The 27,602-nt window shown below is 38.9% G+C and overlaps 1 pseudogene; it reads right to left on the bottom strand.

The window, feature by feature from the left end:
- Nucleotides 1-11,398: 11,398 nt before the first annotated feature.
- Nucleotides 11,399-26,537, bottom strand: LOC133765599 (alcohol dehydrogenase 1-like; annotated as a pseudogene).
- Nucleotides 26,538-27,602: the final 1,065 nt, after the last annotated feature.

Below are 27,602 nucleotides of genomic sequence, written 5' to 3'. Positions count from 1 at the left end.
TCATGCTGGACATGACACTGCAGCCACCGTCACTGCTATTGCCGTCCTTGCTGTAGCTGCCACCACCTTGACTCTCCACTATGGGTAATCGAAAGACAGGAATGAGAGCTATAAAACCCATCTGGCTTGCATGTTCAAGCACAAATATGGGTACTCTCTCGAGGCATAAATGAATTCACTAGTGAATGAATGGGTGACTGAATGAAGAAGTAAATGAGATTCACTGCGAATTATGAAATAAAAATAAATTGACTTTCTATAGCAATCTGTAGGTTGTATTTATGAGGACTGTGTATGGAAAAATAACCATTTAATACCTATGATGGTGAATCTATATAACATCATTTCTGGAACAAGAAGGTGGGACTGGAGGGGCTGGAGTGAGATGGGAAAGCAAATGGAAAATGATGTTAAAATGAAGGAACTCAGACTATTAATAAAATAGAGCCATGAATCTCGGTGATGCTTCACCAAAATTTAACATCCAACAAAAGTTCCATAAAATTTGTATTAAATTGACATTCTTCTGTATTGTATCTTTTCATAGAGCTTTTCCTTATTTATGCTTTCAATGAATTTCAGCTTCAGTGAGCTTATTAGCCTGGACCTTTCCTCTCTTCTTGGGCCCCAGCTGGCCAATGAGAAGACTGTTTTTTTTTAATTTTTTTTGACAGGCAGAGTGGACAGTGAGAGAGAGACAGATTGAAAGGTCTTCCTTTTGCCGTTGGTTCACCCTCCAATGGCCTCCGCGGTAGTGCGCTGCGGCCAGCGCACCGCGCTGTTCCGATGGCAGGAGCCAGGTGCTTATCCTGGTCTCCCATGGGGTGCAGAGCCCAAACACTTGGGCCATCCTCCACTGCACTCCCTGGCCACAGCAGAGAGCTGGCCTGGAAGAGGGGCAACCGGGACAGGATCGGTGCCCCAACCGGGACTAGAACCCGGTGTGCCAGCGCCGCAAGGCGGAGGATTAGCCTGTTGAGCCACGGCGCCGGCCAGAAGACTGTTTTAAACTACTGACCATGCACCTGGGTATCTGTAGCCCTTCTGGGGGTATTAGCTGTTGTCCATTTTCCACCTTCTCTGCTGTTTATAAAGACTCACCTTGTTTCTGGCTGTGCAGAGATCATTCTCTGCCTCTGACAATAGTTTACCAGAAACTGTGTATCTGTTTTGTGGCCTTTAGATATATGGAGGACTGACTTTGGTCCATAGCTTGCTTTTTATTTTAAAAAAGTTATTGGAATACAGTATGCATGCCAATAAATACACAAAGTGTACAAACAAATGTGTTTTTTTGTCCTCTGTTCATACCCATAACCAACACCCAAATTAAGAATAAAATCTTACTAATACCCTAAGAGTCCTCACTATTCCCTTCTCCATTTTCTTTACAGGAAAGAAGAGTTTAGTGTCATTTACATGGTATTTTTTAGTGAAACAATATTTTTAACTATGTAACAGATGATATGATATCCACATTATTTTTATACTCTATACATTACCTACCACAAATAAGAGAACACATGTAATAATTGTCTGAGTCTGGCTTATTTTACTGAACATAATGATCTTCATTTGCATCTATTTTGCTGCAAATGTCAGAATTTTATTCTTTTTATGGCTGAGCAATATTCCACCATGTATATATACCACATTTTCTTTCTCCAGTCATCAGTTGATGGACATCTAGGTTGATTCCATATCTTAGCTATTGTGAATTGAGCTGCTATAAATATGGGAGTACAGCTAACTCTTTTATATGTTGATTTCATTTCCTTTGGCTATATTCTCAGGGGTAGGATGGCTGAATATGGTAGGTATAGTTTTAGTTTTCTGTGGAGTCTCCACCCTGTTTTACATAATGGTTGTACAAATTTATATTCCTACCAACAGTGTATTAGCGTACCTTTTTTCTCTATAGCCTCACCATTATTGGTTGTTTCCTTATTTTTGGATAATAGCCATTCTAACTGAAGTGACTTTATACTTCATGGTGATTTTGATACTTCATGGTGATTTTTATCTATATTTCCCTGATGGTTAGTGATCCTGAGCATTTTTTAAGTGTTGTTTGGCCATTTATAATTCATGTCTGTTCATATCCTTTGATTATTTCTTCTGTGGATTGTTAGCTTGTTTGTTGATGAGTTTCTTGAGCTCCTTGTATATATTTGATATTAATCTTTTATCAGATGTATAAATTGCAAATATTTCATTCCATTCCGTAGGTTGCCTTTCCACGTTGTTAATTGTTTTCTTTGCTGTGCTTAACTTGATGTAATTCCTTTTGTCTATTTTTGCTTTTATAGCCTATGAGTTTGCAGTCTCATCCAAGAAGTCTTTGCCTAGGCCAATGTCCTACACTGTTTTCCTTTATTTCCCTCAAGTTATTTGAAGTTTTTGCGTCTTAGGTTTAGAGCCCTGATCCACTGCGAGTTGACTTTTTTTTTTTTGATAGGCAGAGTGGACAGTGAGAGAGAGAGAGACAGAGAGAAAGGTCTTCTTTTTTCTGTTGGTTCACTGTTGGTTCGGATCCGCTGCGGCCAGCGCACCACGCGGATCCGAAGCCAGGAGCCAGGTGCTTCTCCTGGTCTCCCATGGGGTGCAGGGCCCAAGGACTTGGGCCATCCTCCACTGCACTCCAGAGCCATAGCAGAGAGCTGGACTGGAAGAGGAGCAACCGGGACAGAATCCGGCATCCCGACCGGGACTAGAACTCAGGGTGCCAGCGCCACAGGCGGAAGATTAGCCTATTGAGCCACGGTGCCGGCCAAGTTCACTTTTATATAGGGTATAAGGTAGTGGTCTTGTTTCACTTTTTTTTTTTTTTTTTTGATAGGCAGAGTGGACAGTGAGAGAGACAGAGAGAAAGGTCTTCCTCTTTCCGTTGGTTCACCCCTCAATGGCCACTGCGGCCGGCGCACTGCACTGATCCAAAGCCCAGGAGCCAGGTGCTTCTCCTGGTCTCCCATGGGGTGCAGGGCCCAAGGACTTGGACCATCCTCCACTGTACTCCAGAGCCACAGCAGAGAGCTGGACTGGAAGAAGGGCAACCGGGACAGAATCCAGTGCCCCAGCTGGGACTAGAACCCGGGGTGCCGGCGTCGCAGGTGGAGGATTAACCTATTGAGCCGCGGTGCTGGCCTTGTTTCACTTTTGCACGTGGAAATTCAAGGTTTCCAACTTTTGTTGAAGAGACTGTTTTTATTCCAGGGAGTGATTTTAGCTCATTTGTCAAAAATTGGTTGTAGATACAGGGATTAATTTGAGGGTTTTCTATGTTGTTCCTTTGATCTATCTAACTATTTATGTGCCAATACATGCTGTTTTGATAACCACAGGCTTGTAGTATGTCTTAAAATCTGGTATTATGATCCCTTGGCTTATTGTTTAAAATTACTTTGGTTTTTGCTGCCTTTTGTGTTTCCATATGAAGTTTAGGATTATTTTTTCTAATTCCATTAAGAATGTTCTTGGAATTTTAAATTGGAATCACTTTGAATCTCTAAATTGCCTTGGGTAGTATGGACATTTTGATGATCTTAATTCTTCCAACTCATGAACATGGAGGATTTTTCCTTGTTTTTGATCTATTCTTTCTTTCATTAGTGTGTTCATTTTAGAAATATTTCACATCCTTGGTTAAATTCATCCCAAGGTGTTTTAAGTATTTTTTGTAGCTATTTTATAGAGGACTGACCTTGTAAGATCTTTGTTAGCCAGAGCATTGTTGGTGTATAAGAATGCTGATGAATTTTGTGTGCTGATCTTCTATTCTGCCACTTCGCTGAATTCTCTTATGAGTTCTAATAGTCTCTTAGTGAAATATTTATGTTTCCCTTTATAAGGGATCATGTCATCTGTAAACAGGGAAAATTTGACTTCCTCCTTCCCAATTTGTATCCCTTTCATTTTTTTTCTTGCCTAATGGCTCTGGCTAAAACTTCCAGAACTATATTGAATAACAATGGAGAAAATGAGCATCCTTATCTGGGCCCAGATCCTTTTGGAAATGCTTCCTACTTTCCCCCATTAAATATGATGCTTGCTCTGGGTTTGTCATATATTACCCTAATTGTATTGGGGTATATTCCTTCTATACCCAATTTTTTAAGGTTTTTGTCATGAAAGGGTTATGTTTTATCAACTTTTTCCTCACATATATTGAGATACCCATATGATTTTTAAAAATAATTTGGTTTTTCATTTATTTGAAAGGCAGAGTTAAAGAGAGAGAGAGAGATCTTCCATTCACTAGTTTACTCCCCAAATTGCTGCAACAGCCAGAGCTATGCCATGCTGAAGCCAGGAGCCTGGGTCTCCCACCTAGGTACAGGTGCTCAAGCACTTGGACCATCTTTCACTGCTTTCCCAGGTGCATTAGCAAGAAGCTGGATTGGAAGTGGAGCAGCTGAGTCTCTAACCAGTGCCCACATGGGATGCCAGTTTGCAGGCAGTGGCTTAATGTGCTATGCCACAAGGCCTGCCCCAATAATTTCATTTTTATACTTCATTTTGCTTATGTGATGCATCATGTTTAACATTTGCATATTTTGAATCATCCCTGTATCCCTGGAATAAATCCTACTTGATCCAGGTGGATGATCTTTTCGATATGTTGTTGCATATGATTTTCTGGTATTTTGTTGAGGATTCAGTTTATTTGGAGACATTAAAAACAAAATTCTATATAAAAAAAGCCTGCAGGAAGACAGCAATATTATTCAGTCTTGAATTGTAGGCCTGGAGTTCATTCTTATTCATTCTTTTCTTGCATCCTTAAATGCACATGCACACATGCACGCACGCAAACACACATTTATTAACTACCCAAACAAGAATAGTTTTCATAACATTGTCTGGCACATTACCCTCATTTGTTTTCTTTATAACTATGATTCACAATCTTATTTATTTATTTAATTGTTCAACATTTCAGCCCTTATACCTAACAATAAATGGGATGTGATTTTGCTTGTTGACCACTGTATCCCTAGTACTCAACAAATACAGTACTGATGTACCTTGTCTTAGTACATATCACCAATACTGAGTTTTTCACAAACTGACTATGATGATTGGTTTGGGCAAAGTTTAGAAGCTAAGAAATAACAGGTCTTTACCAGATGCATTCAACCCACAAAATTTTGTTATGTGGATTCTTAAAAAAAATTTAATTTATTTCTTTAAATTTTGCTTGAGATACCAAGAGACAGAGACAGATAGGCAGGAAATCTATCTGGGTATCCCAAGTGGGCAGCCGGGAAGCAAGTACCTGTTGTCTCCCAGGTTGTATATTGACAGGAAGCTGGAATTGGAGGTCAAACTGGGTCTGACTCAGGCTCTCCAATATGAGATGCAGACATCCCAAGCAGTGTCTTAACTGTTATAACAAAGACTTGCATCTGGATCTTTAAGTAATTCCATTCTTGGCATAGTTTTTAGAACTGATTTCAAACAGTGTTCCCTACATTTCAGAAAAATAAAAATAACAATGGTCTAGTCCCTTCTACAGATGCATTAATTCATTGTGCAAAGATTTTTTGGCACCTACTTTAAGTCACACTGAGCTAATAACTGATATTTAAAAGGTAAACAAAGATAAACAAGATAGACAAGTTTGCCATTCATTACAGACACTTCCCTGGATTTTCAGCTGGGGACCTGATTCTTCCATAAAAGTTGAGGAAGTGACTGATAAGAGGAGGCAACAAGTTTAGTGCAAATGTCTGGAAGTCTAGGAAGAAATATGGCAGAACCTGCATGCTAAAGAAAGGAAGAAGCTGGACCACTGTACAACACTGGGCTAGGATTATCTTGAGCTCTTTAGCAGAAGAAAATTAAAAATTTTCCCTTTTTTAAGAAAATATGTATTTATTTCAAAGAGAGATAGAGAGCACTACCATCCCCTAATGCCCACTACAGCCAGGGCTGGGCCAACTGGAAGCCAGGACCCTTGAACTCCTTTCAGTTACCACTATGCCATGATGCCAGCCACAGAAATGTTCCTTAAAACTCACATTAAAACATCTGAACACTTTAGTGAATTATATTTTTTCATAGTCAGTTCCAGTTATTTTAATCAATCACCCTATTTTTATAAAATCCTGAATTGAATTATCCTCTACATATTGCTTCTCACTTTTTATTGTATTAAAGCTGTGGTGGACAATACTTGGTTAGAAATTCCAAGGAGGGAAGTGATGAAGTGATGAAGATCTGGCCTGACAGGGTGGTGCTATGGGAAGAAAATTGCAAATATTACAGAGACAATCTGGTACATGTGCTCCACAGCTCAACCCTCAGTGCTTCTGGGAACTCCACCAGAGCTGAAGTAGTTTTCTTTGATGATCCAAGTAAACTTACTCAAAGATGGAATGCCCAGATCTCATTGACAGCTTGGTAATTAATTTACATTCTTCTAATGTGCAAACGCTACTGCTTTTGTTTATTGCTTTCAGATTTTGTTTTCTACAGGAGTTTTTCTTCCCACTCTCACCATCTTTTATAAGTCCTGTTTTGGTCACTGTTCCTTTACTCCTCTGACCAACTTACTTGCTTATAGGCAATAAAATACTGTGTTTGCAAAATAACTTAATCTCTGAGTCATTCTTCCACAATTTATACTTGGAGGATCCACAGAGGGTGTTGTCCACCCTCACCTGCTGTAGCGGACAAATAACTGGTTAGGGAAAATGGTTTCTGTAATATTCGTAACTAAGGTATTTTAGAAACATTTTGGTGTCTTCTCAAAAATCGCCATACCTATTGAGGTTATATGTATTGTAACAGTCTGCTTATTCCAAAGTCCCTTTTGTCTTTAGGCCCATGAAAGTTGACCTCAAGGAGCATAGCATTTTGTTCACTACTGATCCCCAACACATAGAGTTATATACGCCATATGCAAGATTCTTGAAAATATATATCAAACTAAATGGAAACATTCACTTGTTTGGTAGTTAGGAGAAACTGCCAGAAGAAAAATTGCTAGGTCAGGGAATACTCATGACCTTTGATAGCTTTGCACCAAATTGCCTCCAAAAAGGAGCCCAGTGCTCCTGTTTTTCTGTATCCTGGAACACATTAAGGAATATTTGTTTTATGTTCTGCTGACCTGTTATGCACAGTTATCATTTCTTTCTTTCTTTCTTTTTTTCTTTTTTCTTTTTTTTTATTTATTTTTTTTTAACTTTTATTTAATGAATATAAATTTCCAGTATACAGCTTATGGATTACAATGGCTTCCCCTTCCCATAATTTCCCTCCCACCCGCAACCCTCCCCTCTCCCGCTCCCTCTCCCCTTCCATTCACATTAAGATTCATTTTCAATTCTATTTATATACAGAAGATCAATTTAGTATAAAGATTGCAACAGTTTGCACCCACATAGAAACACAAAGTGAAACATACTGTTTGAGTACTAGTTATAGCATTAAATCAAAATGTACAGTACATTAAGGACAGAGATCCCACATCAGGAGCAAGCGCACAGTGGCTCCTGTTGTTGACCCAACAAATTGACACTCTAGTTTATGGCACCAGTAACCGCCCTAGGCTGTCGTCATGAGTTGCCAAGGCTATGGAAGCCTTCCAAGTTCCCCGACTCTGATCATATTTAGACAAAGTCATAAAAGACAGGGTGAGGATAGTAACCAATGATCCTAAGAGTGGCCTTAACCAGGTCTGAACAATTATACAGCATTAAGTGGAGGAGAGGACCATCAGTACACACAGGTTGGGAGTAGAGCCATTGGTGGTAGAGTAGAGGTTATGATTACAAAGGAATGAGGCCCAAGTGTGCTAGACAGGGTCTAGAACAAAGGACAGAGTCATTATTAGAGGAGCTAAGAAAGGTGCTGTCTAAGCTACAATGAAGTTTTCTGATTGAGAGGCAAATAGAACCTGATAGAAGGGGCTTGATAATAATCTGTTGGGCTTTAGGCCTTGTAAGTTAAGAGGCCCAGACCTATCTATCTCTTCACATGGGGTATATCCTAAGGGAGGTGTGAACACAGATAGAATTAGACAGTGAAAAAGAGAGACAGTGAGAAAAGTCTTCCTTCCATTGGTTCACTCCCCAAATGACCGCCACAGCTGGCGCTGCGCCGATCCAAAGCCAGGATCCAGGTGTTTCCTCCTGGTCTCAGGAGTACAGGGGCCCAATCACTTGGGCCATCCTCCACTGCCCTCCCGGGCCACAGCAGAGAGCTGGACTGGAAGAGGAGCAACCGGGATTAGAACCCGGCACCCATGTGGGATGCTGGCGCCGCAGGCAAAGGATTAACCAAGTGAGCCACGGCACTGGTCCCCACAGTTAATATTTCATTATTTTATTTTGTATTTTTAAATTTGACATTACTTATTAATGGTCTTCATTCAATTTTATTGGAATATTTACCATGTTTACATCAGTTTATTTTTTAATTTTTTTAAGAAAGCTGTTATTTAATGAATACAAATGTCATAGGTACAACTTTAGGTACATCAGTTTTAAGCAGTATTTGTATATTAAGGTATTTATATATTACTGTGTCATGTGGATTACAAATATTGACTCCTACTTTTTCATGGATCTCTTGCTTTGTAATTTTTTGTTTTCCAGACCAAAGTTTCTGTTTTTCAGTAGTCAAATATATAAAACTTTCTTCATAATTTCTATCTTTTGTGTCATGCTAAGAAAAACCTTATCTACCCTAATGATATCAAACACTTTTTACCTTTAATTTAATATTTTAATGATTTTTATGTTTTAATTTTTAATCAGTCTAGAATTTTATTTCAAGTGTAAAGAATCTAATTTAACTCCTCATGCCCCTACCGATCACCAAATTTTGCCTGTTGTTCTGAGTAAAGGATGTATTTATTGAGTCATCCTTGTTGGATTGTATCTGTGGACCGTAGAGGTCAACCTGATGTCTTTATTTTCATACCTGGGAGTGTGAGGCTATCAATGAAGACCAAGACAAATCTTCTATCTGTTACTTTCTGTCCCAGATCCTGTTGCACATTTCAAGTTTCTTGTCTTCTAGGCTTCTCTGAAAGTATAGAGATCCTCTATCTTAGGAAGCTGACCTTGGTGGCTGGGTATTTCCAACTCCAAACTTTTTTTTTTTTTTTTAAGATTTATTTATTTACTTGAAAGTCAGAGTTACACACAGAGAGAAGGAGAGGCCGAGAGAGAGAGGTCTTCCATCTGCTGGTTCACTCCCCAGTTGACCACAATGCCCAGGGTTGTCCTGGTACAAAGCCAGGAGCCAAGAGCTTCTTCTGGGTGTTCCACATGGGTGCAGGGGCCCAAGGACTTGGGCCATCTTCTACTGCTTTCCCAGGCCATAGCAGAGAGCTGGATCAGAAGTGGAAAAGCCAGGACTTGAACCACCACCCATATGGAATGCTGGCACTGCAGGTAGTGGCTTTACCCACTACGCCACCATGCCAGCCCTAACACCAAACTTCTATAAAGAGGCATTGTGACTTCCAACTCTTTTCTACTTTTTAAAAATGTATAATATGTTCTTTTACCATTTATTATCATGATTTTAGGTTGCTTTGATATTTTTTATATTTTATTTGAAATAGTTATCATTTTATTCTTTTACAACTCAGTTCCTCATAGTCTTCCTTGCCATTCTATTCTTTAAAATGTCTTAATTATAGAGTTAATTTTAATTCAATTTTCCAGTTTAAAAATTGTCTTATCTTTTTTCCTTCTTCAAAATTTCAAATATATTGTTCTTTAAAGTTTTAGAATTCTTATTTTTTAATTTCTATACTTATACACATGGTCTCCAGTCTTCACAGCATACTATAGCATTGTTTTTATTTTTCCCAGTTTACAATGTGAACTTGATATTCAGAGCAGCAAGGGCTTATTAAAGTGATAGAGCTAGCCTGGCATAATCATATTCTGACTATTTCCCTTTCTTTTTATCTTCATGTGTTCTCTTTGATATTTTGACCTCTCCCCAGTAAGTCAATGAGGTCTTTCTGAGTTCAAATTAAAGGAAAAGATGTTGTCATTGAAAGAGTGGCACAGGAATTTTCCTCTTGACTTTTGCTTTTCAAGAACCGAAAGATTAAGGAGAATTGAAGTGACTCAAGTCAGAAAGAAGGAACATGATTTTAAAAACAAAAACAAATAAAAAAAAAACCCAAAGGATAAGAGGAGCTACTCCTCCTCCTCTACTCCCCTGCTCCTAATCCTCTAACCCTAGATGAGGAATTTGTAACACCAGTTAGTGAAGAGAAAGGCTTGAAAGGAACAATGAGGTTGGAGATGTGGTTAATTCGTTCTGAGAGACTCCTACACCTTCTCAGGGATAGAGGTGGTAAGATTTCCCAACTGGGCCTTTGCGTTTGGAAACACCTGGGAACCACACCTCACCACTTCGTGGGTGGAGGCATAGATGGTGTGATGACCTGAAGATAGAAAATGGCTTAGAGTATCCTGAAATAATCTTCCAAAGACATATGATACCTCAGCATGTTGGAAGCAGCAAAATCGTCATGTCAGCTCTAGAGTGGCATGGGAGGGGACAGAAAAGTCTGCCAGAAATGAAGGTACCTTGGGAATGGGAACAAGGGGTGTGTTAGTGGCAAGTTTCACGAACTGATTTCAGAATTCAGTTGGGTTGATAGACATATGGGCATTGTCATCAATTAAAAGCAACCATTGCTCTTTCTAAAGTCAAGAAGGAGTTATTTTTTTCAACTTTAATTTAATAAATATAAATTTCCAAAGTACAACATTTAGATTATAGCATTTTTCCCCCTCTAACCTCCCTTCCACCTGCAACCATCCCATCTCTCGCTCCCTCTCCCATCCCATTCTTCATCAAGATTCATTTTTAATTATCTTTATATACAAAGATCAACTTAGTATATACTAAGATTTCAACTGTTGCACCGACACAGATACACAAAGTATAAAGTACTGTTTGAGTAGTAGTTTTACCGTTAATTCACATAGTTCAACACATTAAGGACAGAGATCCTACATGGGGAGTAAGTGCACAGTGACTCCCGTTGTTGATTTAACAGTTGACACTCTTATTTATGACATCAGTAATCACCCGAGGCTCTTGTCATGAGCTGCCAAGGCTATGGAAGCCTCTTGAGTTCACAAACTCTGATCTCATTTAGGCAAGGCCATAGTCAAAGTGGAAGTTCTGTCCTCTCTTCAGAGAAAGGTACCAGGAAGGAGTTATATAACATAAATTCTCGGAACTTTATTTTATTACAATAATATTCAAGTGGCACTCATTTCATTTTATACAACCACACTGCCTTCCCATCTCCAATGCTTCTCTTTCCTCTGCACTGGAATAATCAGAGAGGTGAAACAGGAAAGGGTGGAAGGCCCCAAGGATGCCCTTGGAACCTTTATCATCTGTGAACTCAGAACAGCAGAACACAGTGAATGCTGAAACATCAAAGTGAAATTATTAAGTGGATAAATTACATAGGAAACAGTGATTTCATCAAAACAACTATGCACTTTGTAATGAGAAGCTTTATGGCCTCACTGTTCCCAACCTGACTCCATGTTCACTCTAATTTGTCTGTGTGAAATATCACTGATAAGGGTCTGGGTTAGGATTCAATGTCAGCCATGAAAGGAATATTCCACTGTGAGTGTCGTTCTTGCTGGCTGCATGACAAGACACAAGACACTCAAACCCTCTGCTGAACCTTAGAACAGCATCCTCCAGCACCAGACACTTGACCCATGGCCGGATAGAGAAGGAAAACTTTGGTTCCCCTGATTCTTTCCCTTTTGCAGTGTGTCCGTCGACTGCTGGATCCCCGCTCCCATCCTTGAGACTTGGTTTCTAAAATTCCAATAAGGTTTTCTTGATTCTTTCTTCCTGACTTAAATGGACTGTTGTGCTAGGTCAAAACCAACAAGGAATAGTAAAAGTTAAAGATCTAAGCTGGCGCCGCGGCTCACTAGGCTAATCCTCCGCCTGTGGCGCCGGCACACCGGGTTCTAGTCCCGGTTGGGGCGCCGGATTCTGTCCCGGTTGCCCCTCTTCCAGTCCAGCTCTCTGCTGTGGCTAGGGAGTGCAGTGGAGGATGGCCCAAGTGCTTGGGCCCTGCACCCCATGGGAGACCAGGAGAAGCCCCTGGCTCCTGCCTTCGGATCAGCGCGGTGCGCCGGCCGCAGCTCACCGGCCACGGCGGCCATTAGGGGGTGAACCAATGGCAAAGGAAGACCTTTCTCTCTATCTCTCTCACTGTCCACTCTGCCTGTCAAAAAAAAAAAAAAAAAGTTAAAGATCTAGATTTTGAAAAATTACCAAATGAGCAAATGATATGGGTAGAGTTGAAAGAGAACATGAAGGGGAAACTTGCTTAGAATCAGAAGAGGAATCTAACGCATCTGTCACAGAGGTGTGTTTACTTGTTTACTGCTCAGTGCTCATTGTCTGTCATGTTTTCATCACTTGTGACAGTCCTGGAAAACATTGTGCCATCGATAAATGTTTGCTGATTGAATATATGAACAAATCAGTATGTACTTTACATGCTAGCAGAGACAGACTGGATATCAGAAATGGTGCAGAAAGAGTTCATACTCTGGGTGGGAGTCTAAATCTCTAAGAATTTCTTACAAGATTTCTTGGCCCCAAATGACAACTCATTTATCTTGGACATTTCTACAACTCAGAAAATAATACATGTTGACTAATGTGGGATAGAATGGCCCTTGGTGTTATGATGAATTCTCGAACATGCCTTTGAAATAGGTTGATTTCAGTCTTTTCTGAATAGGGTCCTTTGCGAAAAACCTTTTCTTATCATGGTGCTGGCAGGAAGTAGGATTAGTGTGTGAGTGATATGAAAGGTCCAAGTAGCCGTCTCATTTGCACAGAACCACTTAGAAGTGTTTGAAGTAGTTTTCTCTGTCAGTTATTAGTATACAGATAAGCAAACAAAACACTCACGTTTTTCCAGCATGGTACAACTCAAAGGCTTCATGGAGTTTATCGAAAGACAGCTGATGGGTTAGTAATGGGTCTATATTAATCTTATTTTGCAGGTAGTCAGTTACTAACTGGGGAATACAGTCTCTGGTTTTATAACCTGAAAAACAAAAAGGCTATAATAATAAGACTCAAGATGTATCAAACTAGCCAAAAGAAAGAAAAGAAGTCAATCAAGTAAATCATTGAAATGGGCAAGGCACTCCTCTGAGAATTTGCCATTGAAGTAGAAATTAATTTTTCTGTGCCTCAGAAGATGTAGACTAATGTAGCTAAATGTGGTTGGCATAGAAAATTCTAATACCTAGGATATCTTTGGAGAAAAATTAGGCCAACGTTCAAGTTACTGAGTTGGAAAGTGACTCTTAAACAAGTAGTCTCCAGTCCTCCTCCTAGGCTAACCATTGTAAAACCATTTCCTCCTTTCTCTGTTTTCACACATATGGTGGGGACGTGGAAACCCACCACCAGATGAATGGTGGAGGTGTGAGTGTTAATTTACTATTGCTCAGAAATAGAGCTCTGCTGGGGAGACAAAAACTGGTGCTGAAACATCAGGTTAACACTTATAATTATTCAGCAGATACTGCTGTTAAAATACTACAACAAACTTTTAATCCACCAGTGCAGAACCAAAGTTAACTTAATTATCCCCAGCTCTTTAAAACCCCCAAACTCTTCTGCAACGAATGAAAAATTATTTGAACTATGAAAAATCCATATTTAAATTAATTAAAATTAATTTGAGAATATATGTGCTTTCAAAGATAGTAGCTTTGACTTCTGTATTTCTGCAGAGTTGAAAGGGATCTCACGGAGAGCAACCAGTGGGCCATTCTATTCCTCTACCTACCTCCTAAACACACGCCATTCAGTGTTCTTCCTGGGACAACCGTTAATGCATCAGAGGAAAGTTGTGATTGTAATGGAGCCAACCCGGCAATCAGACAGAGGCCATAGTTCCGGTGACAGGAATCCCAAGCAGAGATCTGATAATGATAATAATGATCATAAGCATGTTCCCAGACACGAGTAACAGCTGCTGAGAGGAAAGGAACCTTGAAGACGCTAGATTGTGACCCACCTTCCGGGCAGACACTACTCTAACATCAACTTCAACCAGACAAGTGATGGGAATCTTATTAGGGAGGCTGTAGAGTTTGGTGATGAAAAAACACAGACTCTGTTATTTGTATGACCTCAGGCAAGTTACTTGCCTTTCTAGTACCTCGGTTTCCTCATCTGTAAATGGAAGAAAGTTACTTCAAAAGATTATTATGAAGATTACATGATTTATCATTTTTTTTATTTGACAGATAGAGTTAGACAGTGAGAAAGACAGAGAGAAAGGTCTTCCTTCCGCTGGTTCACTCCCCAAATGGCCGCTACAGCCAGATCTATGCTGATCCGAAGCCAGGAGCCAGGTGCTTCCTCCTGGTCTCCCATGCGGGTGCAGGGCCCAAGCACTTGGGCCATCCTCCGCTGCCTTCCCAGGCCACAGCAGAGAGCTGGACTGGAAGAGGAGCAACCGGGACTAGTACCTGGCGCCCCAACCGAGACTAGAACCCAGGGTGCTGGCGCCACAGGCGGAGGATTAGCCAATTGAGCCACGGCACCAGCCTCTCTCTGCCTTTCAAATAAATTAATAAATAAATAAAAATTTAAAAATCCACATTGATACAAAGAGCTGAGAATAAAGAAAAGGGAATATTGGTATTGTGTTGCATGTTTAAACTTTGTATACTGTAATGACATATACCCAAGTATATATTTCTTTTATTTTAAAATGAATGTTTCAGAGGTAATCTACTTTTTTTTTTTTTTTTTAGTTTATTTGAGTAGCTGGTGTTGTAACACAGTGGGTTAAGTCAGCTGGGACACCAGCATCCCGTATCAGATGCCAGTTTGAGTACTAGCTGCTCTGATCTAGCTCCCTGATAATGTTCCTGGGAAAACAGTCGAAGATGGACTAAATACTTGGACACCTAATGCCCATGTGAGAGACCCAGATGGAGTTCCGGGCTCCTGGCTTCAACCTGGTCCAGTCCCAGTAGTTGTGGCCATTTGGGGAATTAACCCGCAGATGGAAGATCTTTCTCTCTCTCTCTCTCTCTCTCTCTCTCTCTCTCTCTCTCTCTCTCCCTTTCAAATAAATCCTAAAATAAAAGTTATTTGAAAGACAGAAAGACAGATAGGCAGACACACAAACACAAACACACAGACACAGAGAATGAAAACGCTTATCCATTGGTTCACTGTCCAAATGCCTGCAAAAGCCAGAACTAAGCCAAATCAAAGTTGGAAGCCGGGAACTCAATCCGGTCTCCCATGTGGGTTTCAGGAACCCAGTTGCTTGAACCATCACCACTGCCTCCTAAGGTCTGTATGAGCAGGAAGCTGGAATCAGTGGCTGGAGCCAGGAATTGAATCCAGGTAATCTGATCTAGGTCATGGATGTCTTAACTGCTAGGTTAAATAACCACCCCTACATTCTAGTTTTAATTTGGGGTCCACACTTCATAAATGTATTTCTAGGAGAGTTTATACTTCTAGGGGAGGTTATTCAACTTGTACTCACATGTTGACAGGCAGTACCCTTTCACTGTGCCCCAAGTACCACATACCATGGTATCAACAAGTCCAATGGCCTCAAAGGCAAGGTCAACACCAACACCCGTCATTTCCACCACCACCTCCTGGACAGGCTTCTTCAGGTTCCGAGGGTTGAGACAGTCAGTGACCTCTCAAGCTCTCTCCGGGGGAAACTTCTGCTCATTGATGTCAACCCCAGTGATCCTGGAAGCACCAGAGGCTTTGCAGGCCATCACAATGGCTGCACCAATTCCTCCAAGTCCGAAGACCACACAGGTGGAACCTGGAGTGACCTACAAATTCATAAAACATACTTGTATTAGGAATCAAAGGTGGGCATATATAAAATTAAGTAAACAAATAAACAAAAATATTCATTGGGACTTTTGGAATTATTTACACCAGTTGAACTATTTGGAGAATTGGCCAGGTTTTGATGTTTTGCCAGGAAAATCACTATGGCACATGTTCACATGCAAGTACTTCCTCACCTTGGCTGTGTACACAGCAGCCCCATAGCCTGTAGGTGCCTCACAGCTTATGAGGCACACTTTATCCATTGGAGCAGCAGCATCAATTTTTTGCAGTCTCAGGCACAACAGTATATTCAGTGAATGTGCTTGTGCGGAAAGAGTGATAAATCTTTTTTCCTTTGCAGGTAAATCAGCTGGTCCCATCCAGCATTAATCCAGAAGAGGGTAGAACACTGTTCCATGACATAAATACAGGCACCTGCACAGACATATGGAGTTGTAAAGAGAAAAACAAACACTGTTAACTATAGGTCAATGCTTGTGCTATATAAACAAATAAAAGAGTGAGGGGAAATCTACTAACTCTTGCTTCTCACAGAAGTTTCCTTTGGGGTACAAGCAGGAACTGCATTCCCTGCACTGTGGAATAATGAGTCTGAGGACTTTATCTCCTATACAGAGAAAAAATTACATAATCAATAGTTTGAAACCATTGTTGGAATAAAAATATAATAGTATGCTTACAAAAATCTCATTGAATTGCTTGAAAACTTGCTGTGGACACACTCTGGCAGCCAGGGTGATCCCTGTGGCTATTCAATGGGAAAATCATTTTACCTGGCTTCAGAAATCCCATTATCATTTTGCTGTTGTTGTGGTTCACATTGTTTTGCCTTTATATATTTAAAAATTTTTTATTAATATAAAGAGAATATATTTCATGTATTTCATAGGTACATTTCTAAGAAGAAAATCATACTTTCTTCCTCCCTTTTCCTTCCCTCAATCCCCTTTTTCCTTCCTTTCTTTTTTTAGTTTTATTTTTGTAAAACCATAATTTAATTCCAATCTATATTCAAAGGCTTAATTACCACTAACCATAATATTTAACAAGTGAAAAAACATAAGGACCACAGCTCCAAAGGACTATAAACAAGGGCTAAAAACAACAATCAAATCTCAAACTGTCTCATTCCTATAAATTTTTAAAAATTCTAAATTAACTGCCACATATAAGAGAAAACTTATGATAGTTGTCCTTTGGGGACTGGCTTATTTCAGCAAGCATAATCATTTATAGTTGCATTCATTTTTTGGAGAACACAGGATTTCATTATTTTTTATGGCCAAGTATTATACCATAGAGTGTATATACCACATTTTCTTTATCTTGTCATCAGTTGATGGACATCTGGGTAGATTCCATATCTTAGCCATTGTGAATTGAGCTGCAGTATATATGGGAGTACTAAAACAACAAAAGTAAAGCCAGAGGCACCGCAGTACCAGATTTCTTGACATACTACCTGACAGTTATAATCAAACCAGCCTGATATCAGCACAAAAACAGACATGTAGACTAATGGAGCAGAGTAGAAACTCCAGACATTAATTTATGCAGCTACAACCTACTAATATTTGACAAATGAGCTAAAGCCAATCCCTGAAGTAAGAACAGTCTTTCCAACAAGTGGTGTTGTGAAAACTGGACCTATGCATGTCCCCTACCTTACACCTTATATAAAAATCAACTCATAATGGATCAAGGGTCTAAATCTATAACCTGACACCATCAAATTACTAGATGAAAGCAGTGAAGAAACTCTGCAAGAGATTGTAATGGGCAAAGACTTCTTGGAAAATATCCCAGAAGCACAGGCAATAAAAGCAAAAGTAGACAAATGGGATTATATCAAGTTAAGATGCTTCTGTACTGCAAAGTAACTAAGTTCAGAGGCAACTGACAGAATGGGAGAAGATCTCTGAAAACTATGCAACTGATAAGGGATTAATATCCAGGATCTATAAAGAGTTCAACAAAATGAACAACAACAAAATAAACAATCAAGTTAAGAAATGGGCAAAGGACATGAGCAGGCATTTTTCAAAGGATGAAATACAAGTGGCCAACAGACACATGAAAAAAAAAAGGCTCAGGTTCACTAGCCATCAGGGAAATGCAAATCCAAACCACAATGAGGTTTTATTTCACCCCAGTTAGAATGGCTATCATCCAAAAATAAAAATAAAAAAAATGCCAAATGCTGGTGAGGATGTGGAAGAAAACATACCCTATTACACTGTTGGTAGAAATGTAAACAACCATTATGCAAGACAGTATGGAGATTCCTCAGAGATCTGAAATTAGATCTACCAGATGACCCAGCCATCCTACTCTGGGAATTTACCCAAATGAAAGGAAATCAGCATAAAAAATCCATTATTCTTTTTGTGAGAATTTGAGGTTATTCCATGATGGATCAATAGGTGTAAGCTTGCCTTTCTGTACTTTGGAAATAGGATGATATGTCCAGAAATAAGCCTTAAAAATAAGTCATCTAGTTTATTCCTTTTGTTTTCCCCTTGAAATATTTAGTTCCACAGTAGTTGCTACCTGCCTAAAGTGGTCCAGCTAGATAGTGGTAGGGCTCTCTCTGTTGAAACCCCTGCACCACAGTGGCATGCTGACACACAGCAGGCTGCTGATGTGCTGATGTGTTTTCTTTGGTGTGTGTGTCTGTGTGTGTAGGGAGGCTGATTAATTATCAGATGCACTAATTCCAGAGAAGAAAAGGAATTGCTCTCCCTGGGCAGAGAGTTCTTTGTGGAGTACTTACTTCAGAGGGTTGTGTATTGCAGAATGAGGAAGAGAGTGATGATTATGTTTGGATGCTGTCATTAGTTAGTCCTGCTAACTAATGGACTACTTAATGGGTAACTGGCTGAATGGAGTCTGGGAAGAAAATCAACACAGTCATCACAGACTTACCAAGACCTAGCCACATGTTCTACAACACTGTCCCTGTAATGGCCCTTACAATTTTTTGCAATCTCTTGCAAAGATTAGAAAGCAGTAAAATTCTTTTATAACTTTTGAAAAGGCACATCTTATCATTGACAGTAAAAAATTCCAAAGGGACCAGTTCTCAGATTGAAGAGGGATTTTTCTTTCTTGTTTTCCTTTCGCTTTAAATCTGTGTCCTCATTTTCCACACAACTTCCACTAGAATTTTTAACTACAGGAAAGTTGGAGAATCTGTCTCTCCTCTTTGCATGATATTCTCAGAGACATGGACCATGCCATTTTACTTTTGTCCCTCTAACTATGCCTAGTGTTGGAGACATAGATGACACTCCAGAACTGCTGGCTAAATGAATACACTGATAGTGGCCCCTTGAATATCCTGATTGTGCACCTTCTTAAATTTCATGATGTACCTGGCACCAAGCTGTGAAGTTATCCTATTTCCTTAATCTGGGTGATGGCTCATATTCACTCTGATCATTTCAAGCATGCTAAGAATAGGAATGTCAAGATCCTTTTTAATATATCTGGGAGTAGCATACAGTTTTTATTAATATAAAGAGAATAGATTTTATGTATTTCATAGAGATAATTCTAAGAAGAATGAAATCTTATCTTTTGCAACAAAATGTATGCAACCTAAGACCATTATGCTTAGTGAAATAAGCTAGTCCCAGAAGGATAAATATCCTGTTTTCTCAGGTATGTGATAGTTAATATAGAATACAAAAAAGTATAAGAATGAAACTGACATGATTTGATTATTGTTTTTAGCCCTGTCTATACCCCTGCGGACCAATGGCCTTTCTACTTTTTACTTGTTGAACATTGTGGCTAGTGGTGCATGAACCCTGTGCTCTGGTTGCTTTTCACTGATTCTTTGTGATGTCACTATCATCCTGTCAACTAGAATTCAAACTCTACACTCTACTTCATTTGTCAAACATTCTGTTCATTCCAACTCTGGGACAGGCACCACACTGATCATTCTATGGGACATAGATGTATGTAAGAAGTAGTTGTTATCCCTGAAGAGCTTTCCATCTATTTAGAAGCACACTGATTCTATCTCATCTCTCATTTGGGTGTAGATATGTACAGCAGAGCTGGCTCAGTCACTACCCCACACTGGACTGCCAAGGTTGATGGCAAGCAGAGATGATGATGCAATTCCTGGAATCACTGTCCCTTATTTAGAAAAGAATCTAGAGCAAGGCAATTATTTTTTCTGGGCAACATGTTGATACATTTTGAGTTCTTTGTCCATGTCAGTCGAGCTATGTGGCAAGGGGAAGTTTTAGTTGCCCCATTTCCTACCTGGCTCCACAGAACTCACTCCGCTGCTGACGTTCTCCACAACCCCAGCTCCTTCATGGCCTGGGATTAAAGGAAATTTCACTGGGAGTTCTCCTTTCAGGACATGACCATCAGACCCACAGATCCCTGAAGATATCATCTGCACAGGGGTTAAGTGACCAATGATCAGCTGGTTTGGGATTTTTCTCTCTCTCTTTTTTTTTTTATTATCTGAAACTGAATAATATTAGAAGCCTTTTTTTTTCTCACTTGATCTTTCTTTTTTTCTTTTTTAATTTTTTAAATTATTTTATTCTAACTCTGACAGGCAGAGTTAGACTGAGAGAGAGAGAGACAGAGAGAAAGGTCTTCCTTTCTGTTGGTTCACCCCCCAAATGGCCGCTATAGTTAGTGCGCTGTGGCTGGCGTGCTGTGCTGATCCGAAGCCAGGAGCCACGTGCTTCCTCCTGTTCTCCCATGCAGGTGCAGGGCCCAAGCACTCAGGCCATTCTCCACTGCACTCCCGGGCCACAGCAGAGAGCTGGACTGGAAGAAGAGCAACCGGGACTAGAACCTGGTGTGCTGATGCCGCAGGCGGAGGATTAGCCACGTGAGCCGCAGTGCTGGCCCTCATTTGATCTTTCTAACAGCACTCAGAAGGAAAAAGGCAGATTGTGTCACCTCCAACTTAGAGATGAGGAAAGGGAGATTCAAAGACTTGTCCAGCCAGCGCCGCGGCTCAATAGGCTAATCCTCCGCCTTGCGGCGCCAGCACAGCGGGTTCTAGTCCCGGTTGCCCCTCTTCCAGGCCAGCTCTCTGCTGTGGCTAGGGAGTGCAGTGGAGGATGGCCCAAGTCTTTGGGCCCTGCACCCCATGGGAGACCAGGAGAAGCACCTGGCTCCTGCCATCGGATCAGCGCGGTGCGCCGGCCGCAGTGCGCTACCGCGGCGGCCATTGGAGGGTGAACCAACGGCAAAAAGGAAGACCTTTCTCTCTGTCTCTCTCTCTCACTGTCCACTCTGCCTGTCAAAAAAAAAAAAAAAAAAAAAAGACTTGTCCAAAGTGACGTGGCTTGTGTTCATCTTGGAATAATTTTGGTCATTTTAAATCCAATCTGTTTATTTTACATCATAAAGAGTTAGAAAATATGAAGGACAGTCCTATATAATAAATGAGTTTTTGATCAGGTACCAATAGCACCACCCTTGAGAAACATGGAATTTTAGGCTTAGTGTTAGAAAATATTTCTTCAATGCCCTGGACAAACTGATTTTCAAAATTTTAATTTGAGTATTGAAAACATTCTTAAGTTAATAATGTCAAATGAGTTTTAGTTAAGTAAGACAACTATTCCAAAAATTTTACTGACATCATGAAGTTTGAAAACTTCTTAATTCATGGCCTAATTATTCTCATCTGTGTACCAACTCAAATAGATTGAATCATAAAAAGAAAACATTTCATATGCCTTAGCTCCTGTATTACTGCTCTGCCTGGAGTACTTCCAGAAAAGCATACAGACAGGTTTTGTAGTTTCTGTAGAGGGAGGCAGTACTTCATAGCTGGAGTGCTGGAATCAGCTATGGTATTAGATATGCTTAGAGAAATATACTGTGGTTTTGGTTCCCACAGTGTTCAAATGGCTTCAAGATGCTAGCAAAGGCTAGAAGTGTTATTTTAGGTACACAGCAGGCTGGGATGTCCTTATTAGTTTTATCCTATGTACTACATAAAAATAGGTAATTATCTGTGGGAAGCTGCCCATAGTATCAGTTGGGGGAGGCATTGTTGGTACCATTGGGTTCAAGGTGATACTGCCCAGGTCTTTGCTGCTGTAGATTTCACTTTGGTGAGATATTCAGGAAGTTTTATGTAAGTTATAGCCTTTGTAGTTAAGGTGTCTGGCAATATAACAGCACAAAATAGTGACCAACTAGTAAACATTTTGGTGGATGGTGACCCAACACATAATTAGTGCTAACTAAATACTGTTTAGATGAATGATAAATAGAATGATATAGCTTCTGAAAAATAGTTAAGTTGTTAGATGCCTCCATTTGCCTGTATTCTTACTACTTTTTATTTTGTTCTTAAGCTTCTCTCATTAATGAAATAAAATCCTTAGCATAGCATCAGAATGGAGCTGTTAGTTTTACTGCTAGTTCCCTATTTGCCTGTTCTGTCTTCCGTTCTCTGTTTCTACCCTCACCCTTTTCCTCCATCTTTTCTCCTCTTAGCGCCTTTCCAATCTGCTTTATTCTTTTTCTCTGTTACTGTGGCACCATTCCCCTCTATCTTCCCCTACTTTAATTAGATATGCTGTGAATAGGAACAGATGGCCTTTTATATTTACTGTACTCATTTAATCAAGTAATTAACTTAAAGAAAGATCAATTTAATGGTAAAGATATTCCAATCAATAATATCCCTTATATTGAATGCTTAATAATTTTGTGAAATTTGAGATTCACTGACTGAGAGCTTGATTTGAGAGTGGCAAGAGGCTTTTGATAGGCCAATGTTTTTCCCTCCCTGGTTTAAGCATGGTTCAATAATTGCTAACTATTTTTAATCACATTGAAGGCTATCATGGAGCTCTTAATCCTCATTCCTGAATTTGAAATTTATTACTTAGCACACTTTTTCAGGTGAATTTTCTGAGACTATTACACCATCTGAACACACAAGTATGGGGTTTTTAAAAAGTAGGAATGTATTCCTTGTTGCTTCAAATATGAGAACTTAACACTTAAAAAAACTTCTAGGTCACATTGTAAAATATATTGTCTTATATAATGTGTAGTCTATGTAAGAAGTTCAATAATTAAAAAATAATTATTACAGGTGAGTTACTAATATTTTACAATTAAGAATATTTCAAAAGTTCATTAACTATTTTCATTTTAAAATTTTCTTACTAAGAAAAATGAATGGACCAAAAATGCAAAAGAAATGTATAGAACTGAGTTGCAAAACTTATATCTATGTATTTTTAATGAAATAGGATTTCCTTTTATTTGCCTTCAAAGATAAAGGCTAGAAGAATTGAATTTGCCTTAATTTGAACTTCCCCAGCTTTTGGTGGCTCAACTTGAACTTTTTCAATTGAAAGAGGGGAATTTGTTGCCCAGGCAATGGCTGCCCAACATGTGATTGTCTGCAAACACAAGGGAAATAGTATCACATCATGTAGTGATGGTATTTGACTTTATTTTTGATTATACAAATAAGTGTTACTTATTATAATTTATAAAAGTGCAAAGGTTATAAAGAAAAAGAAAAATGGTGACCTGCAATTATAGGTACAAGCCATTGAAATCTCAGCATATTTCCTTCTAGTCTTTAAAAGTAAATTTTATATAGTTGAGATCATGTCATAATACATTTTATTTTATTTTTTTCACTTTATTTATTTAGAGGTGGAGAGAAAGAGCGAGACAGATGCAGAGAGAAAGAGAGAGAGAGAGATCCCAACCACTGGTTCACTACTCAAATGCCTACAATGGCCCCAGTTTGTGCAAAAGGTGGAAACTGGGATCCCAATCCAAAAGGTCTCTTATGTGAGTGACAGAACTCCTTACTTGACCCATTAAGGAAGCTTACTCAAGAACTGAAGCCAGGCACTCCGATGAGGGCTGTAGTTGTTTGAACTAGCAGGCTAATTGCCTACCCCTCATATAAGCTATCTTGCATTCTGCTTTTCTTGCTAGTAACAGCCACTATTTATTGGGTAATTACCATTTATTTCTTCAAAATAATCTTCTAATGATTTTAAACTACTTTGTTATCATAATTTTGAGTGGCGTCCTTACATTCTGTTGGAAAGGTCTTGATCTGCTTAATCAGTAATAAGGATATGGATATAGAATTATTGCCACTCGACTGTTATAAATTATATTGAGCTGGATGCTTTCATGCATGATTTTTACTTGCTTATTTTTCTTATATATTACTTCAGAAGCGATAAAGACACTATTGATGCTGAATTGATTTCCAAATCTTTTTATCAAAAAGTTGCATCACTTGGCATGTTCCCTAAAGTATAATAGAATGTCTGAATCATATTTTATTTCACCCTTATTGGCATTGAATGTAGTCATTAAACACAAAATATCTGACAGGTCAAAAAAGCTCACTCTTTCTTTTTCACTAGTACAAGGGTAATTCCAAAAGTTCATGGAAAAATCAATTAAAATATAAGTTTATTCCCCCCATTTGGAATCCATGCATAATTTCTTCATAATATACATGTCTGTGAACTTCTTGAAGAACCTCATATGCCTGGATTTCAACATTTTTGGCATCAAAATAAACATCATTTAATTCCACTTTTTGCATGAATTTTTAAAATGCCCATTTGTTTCTTTCAGTCCTAGCTAGTGATGGTAAATATTTCCTTTCTTTATGTTGGCAATTTATATTTTCTTCTCTTATGAAGTGTTTGGTCATATCTTTTATGTTTCTTTTGGCATCTTGTTTTTTTTTAATTAATGCATATGAGTTCTTTTTTTAAAGATTTATTTATTTATTTGAAAGTCAGAGTTACACAGAGAGAGAAGGAGAGGGAGAGACAGAGACAGAGAGAGAGAGAGAGAGAGAGAGAGAGAGAGAGAGAGGCCATCCATCCATTGGCCCACTCTGCAGATAGATGGCCGCAATGGCCGGAGCTGCACCAATCAGGAGCCAGGAGTTTCTTCCAAATCTCCCACGCGGTGCAGGGGCCCAAGGACTTGGGCCAACTCCCACTGCTTTCCCAGGCCATAGCAGAGAGCTGAATTGGAAGTGGAGCAGCTGGGTCTCGAACGGTCGTCCATATGGGATGCTGGCACTGCAGGCGGTGGCCTTACCTGCTATGCCACAGCGCCGGCCCCAACATATGAGTTCTTTACACATTAAAGGAGCAACCTATTGTTTGTCAATTCATCACACATGTTTTTCCTATGCTGACTTTTAACCTTTGTGAGAACTTATACATATATATTTAATCTTGAATAAAATTATGCATATATTCATATATGTTTCAAAATTTTCATTTGTAAAAATATATTATCCTTTTTGATTTATTTTGTTTCTATGCTTTGAAAATTTTCTTTATCTAGAAACCAATCACATAATCCTTATCTTATTTTCTAGGTATTTATAATTTCAGTTTTAAACATTTAACTCTTAAATTGATCTGAAAATTATTTTGTTGCGCTGTGCAAAGTTAGAGTACAAACAAATTGTCCCAGCCTGAATTGGTGACCAATCACTTCTTCATTTTCTGCTTAAATTAGAACCTTTACAATAGGCAAGATTTTATATTTCAGAGTTTCTTTTTGGAGGCTAATTCCATTGTTCCAGGTATCTTTCTGTCTATTCTTGCAACAAAACCTCAATGATTTTAATATGTGTTGCTACTAGTTCTCATAATTCTACGTATTCTCTATTTGCAGGAACTTTTGCAGTAATTGCATAAGTGTTTATAAGGCAAATTGAGCTGGATAAATCTGTCATGTGTTCAAGAAATTTAGATTCCTGGTGAGATGATATGTGGGGTCATTTTTACAGTTATTAGAAACTATGCATGAATTTCAAAAACTTTCTTAACAAAATAAATTTATCTCTTAATTTCATTTCCATGAACTTTTTGAAGTACATTCATACATGTCTTATAATATAAGAAAAAGGGAAATTCCACAAGAAAAAATAAAATATAACAATACAGAAAATTTAAATTCTCAGGATAAAATAATTAAATAATTTTACTTTTACCTACTTATCTCATGTAAAGAAAAACTTTATGAAAAATTTTTCCATTTTCAAAACCAATACATAAACACTTGGAAACCTCAGACAAATGTTTGAAACTTGGGGGGGAAAGCATCTATTTACCACTGTTAACATTTTAGGTTAAGTCCTTTCAACTAACATCCCATGATGTTATTTTGCAAGTAATTTTTAATGACTACTTAGGGTTTTACTGCATAATGCACCATAATTTTTAAAATCAGTTTCCTAGTATTTCACACATGTTGCTTCAGTGTTATACTTTTAAAAATAATACTGTAATACATATAATTATGTATACATGTAATACTGTAATACATATAATTATTTTGTTAGAATAAATTTCCAGGTCAAATGACAGGCACATTTTTAAGGCTTTAGTTATGATATTGTTAAATTATCACCCAAGAAGTTTTCAGTTAACTTATCCTCCCATGAATGAGGCATACTTTTCTACAGCTGGGGAAATACTGAGCATTGTCATTAAAAACCTTCGATAATCTGGGGAAAATGATGTCTTAAATTTGTTTCAGTGTGCACTTGTTTGATAACCAATGACCATAATATGCATCTGTTTTAAAGGTAGCATACTTACTTTGCCTGAAGAGTCCATGATGAGCTTTTCTGGTTTCCTTTGTCTTTTGTGGGTATACCTGGAAGAACTTGACTTCTTTGAGTTTGCTGCTTGGCAAACCAGACTGAGTATTTATAGTATTCACAAACCAAAAGTCGTTAAAAACAATTACATAACCACACAGCAATATGAGGAAAACAAAACAGGTGAGTGGTTGGCAACTATGTGACAGTAAAAGACACTAAGGAATGTGAAAGAAAAGAAAGTATGATAAGGGAGGAAGTTGAGAACCCAGAAACTGACTGCACAGAGAAGCAGTTTGTTGAGTAGGCAGTGGGTGCAAAGGTAATGGAGTGATTACAGAAAAGTAGATGAAGTGTTAAGAGAAGGAAGAACTAAAAGAAAAGTCCCCTACCCATCAGGTTACAACCAAACTTAGGGATTAACCTGAGTTCAACACCATGCAGCCCTCCTGAATAGTTTCCAGCTAATGTGGACCCCAGGAGGTAGTGGTGATGACTCAAGCAGTGTGGTTCCTGCCACCCAAATGGGAGACCTGAATTGAGTTCCTGGCTCCTGGCTTTGCCTCTCAGCTGTGTGAACATCTGGGAAATTTTCCAATGGGTGAATAGGTTCATTCTCTCCTTCTCCCTCTCCCTTGTGCTTGACCTCACACTCTCCCTCTTCCTCTACCTCTCCTTCTCCCTCTCCCTCTCCCTCTCTCCTCCCCACTTCCCCACTCTCCCTCCCCCAACATAAATAAATAAGTTTTGGAAAAGTTGAGAAAAAATTATAAAGATGATAAATGCTGAAGGTGATATGAAGCCATTGTGAATGATTAGAGACAGTGTTATTCAGGGAAGAATTTGGCTGCATCTTGAAGAAAAAATGTGTATAGGACTGGGCAGCATATTCCAAACAGGATTGAGTTCAAACAAGGCAAAGTGAAGAAGAATATTGTATACCTGGTGTAATGCTGATGATGGTGATCATATGATAATCACCATGCTTACCTTTTATTATTTTCTGGATGCAGCATTTTGTAACACAAGAAAACATAATAATCCCTTGAAAGATGTTGCTAAATGTTTATCCTTCTGGACT

Source organism: Lepus europaeus, chromosome 8, assembly GCF_033115175.1.
Source record: "Lepus europaeus isolate LE1 chromosome 8, mLepTim1.pri, whole genome shotgun sequence".
Classification (NCBI taxonomy): Eukaryota; Metazoa; Chordata; class Mammalia; order Lagomorpha; family Leporidae; genus Lepus; species Lepus europaeus.
This window is presented reverse-complemented; position numbering and strand designations above follow the sequence as displayed.